Raw genomic sequence first — 2,500 nt, forward strand, 5'->3', positions numbered from 1 at the left:
ACCAGCTCCACTCCGACTCGCCGCTCGCCCACAATTTGTTTGCAACGAAACATTTGTTTTTAATTTTGTTGGTTTGAAATTGTTTTGAAAAGGTTCTTTAAATCTAGTGGGTTTGCAACTCATAAGAGCGTCACTTTCAACGTCCCCGGCATTGGATTGAGTTTCTAAAAACAACCGTGCACACCGAGGTTAAACTTTACCGGCTCCACTCCGACTCGCCGCTCGCCCACTAGTCCGAAGGCAACAAAACATTTGTTTTTCATTTTGATGAAAATTTCTGTTTTTAAATCTTGTTGGTTTGAAATTGTTTTGAAAAGGTTCTTTAAATCTTGCGGGTTTGCAACTCATAAGAGCGTCACTTTCAACGTCCCCGGCATTGGATTGAGTTTCTAAAAACAACCGTGCACACCGAGGTTAAACTTTACCGGCTCCACTCCGACTCGCCGCTCGCCCACAAATCCGAAGGCAACAAAACATTTGTTTTTAATTTTGATGAAATTTTTTGAAAACATTGGCTTGGCAAGCCCCAATCCGCGACTATCCACCCACCGCCACCCCACACGGGTGGTTGTTGTTGAGAAATGAGGTTGTGGTCGACATGCCCGTGCATTTGAGAAGGAGTTCCTAGCACTCCATGCTCTCCCATGCCAAAAAAAAGCCTAGACAACCCCATTTCGCAACTTTCCACGCCTTTTTTTTCCTCCCTCACCCATGGCGGCGGCGTGGTGGCGGCGGCCGGATTCCGGCCACCACCGCCATGGGTGGCAGCCCCCCGACCCCGACACCAAACCCATAATACCGAGGCAACATATCGAGGCAACATGACATGGGTGTGGCGTGGGGGAAGGGGGCTGCAGCTAGGAAGGCATGGGCTGCCATGCATATGCAGGCAACACACACCCCCCTATATAGCATTTTATGCATTTAGCCCTTTGACAGGAAGAGACATCACCTATGCGCGAGGAGTCATAATGGGCTCTAAATAATTCAATACAAGGTATTTGGACGTGATTTTTTGCAGGGATACTAAGAAACATGCAATCTATGATGGGAAAAAGTTTCATAAATTTTTGAAGTCGGGAAGTATTTTTTATTATTTTTAGAAGTCGTAAAATTGAAAAAATCATTAAAACAAATCCGGGAGGAATTTTTTAGTTTTGTAAGTTGGAGAAGGTCCTAAAAATCATAGACTACTTATGGGGAGCTTATTGTGCGAGGAAATTTCAATAAAAACGGGGTTTGACAAGATTTGAAAAATTCTGTCGACATTTGAAAAAACCTGGAACCATGCTGCCGGCATGCTGCGCACATGCTGCGCGCAGGCTGCGCGCATGCTGCGCGCAGACTGCGCGCAGACTGCGCGCATGCCATGGCAGGACAAGTTTCGCTAGCCTCACTGTCGACAGATGCGCAAGCTGCGCGCACAGGCTGCGCGCATGCTGCGCACAGACTGCGCGCACGCTGCGCGCATGCCATGGCAGGACAAGTTTCGCTAGCCTCACTGTCGACAGATGCGCAAGCTGCACGCAAGCTCCGCGCACGCTGCGCACAGCCTGCGCGCATGTTGTGCGCAGGCTGCGCGCAGGCGCCGCGCATGCCATGGCAGGACAAGTTTCGCTAGCCTCACTGTCGACAGATGCGCAAGCTGCGCGCACAGGCTGCGCGCACGCCATGGCAGGACAACTTTCGCTAGCCTCACTGTCGACAGAATCAGCACGCTGCGCGCAAGCTGCGCGCGCGCATGGCAGGACAAGTTTCGAAAAATTCTGTCGACAGGCTGCCGGCATGGTGCGCGCACGCTGCCGGCATGCTGTGCGCACGCTGCCGACATGCTGTGCGCACGCTGCGCACAGGCTGCCGGCATGCTGCGCGCAGCCCATGGCAGGACAAGGTCCGAAAAAATCTGTCGACATTTTTACGCCGTGGTAGGCTTCCGCTTCGCGTCACTTTGTCGACATTCAAGCCTACCATTTGTATTGAATTTTTCAAACCTTGTCAAACCCCATTATTCAAATGTCGAAAAATTTTGTCGACATTTTTACGCCATGATAGGCTTCCGCTTCGCGTCACTTTGTCGGAATGCATCGCATGGCGAGGCAAGGCCACGGCATGCCAAGGCGAAGGCAACGCATGGCTTGAATGGCTTGGTCAAGGCCACATCATGGGCACGGCATGCCAAGGCAAGGCGAGGCAAGCCATCCTTAGCCTCGCCTACACTCACTTTCTCGGAATGCATTGGATGATGAGCAATTCCAAGGTAAGGCAACGCATGGCTTGAATGGCTTGGTGTAGGCCACAACTTGGGCATGGCATGCCAATGCAAGGCAAGGCAAGGCAAGCCATCCTTAGCCTCGCCTACACTCACTTTCTCGGAATGCATTGGATGATGAGCAATTCCAAGGTAAGGCAACGCATGGCTTGAATGGCTTGGTGTAGGCCACAACTTGGGCATGGCATGCCAATGCAAGGCAAGGCAAGCCACGCCATCCGAAGCCTCCAA

The sequence above is a fragment of the Prunus avium genome, unplaced genomic scaffold (assembly GCF_965620075.1).
Source record: "Prunus avium unplaced genomic scaffold, drPruAviu1.hap1.1 HAP1_SCAFFOLD_19, whole genome shotgun sequence".
NCBI lineage: Eukaryota > Viridiplantae > Streptophyta > Magnoliopsida > Rosales > Rosaceae > Prunus > Prunus avium.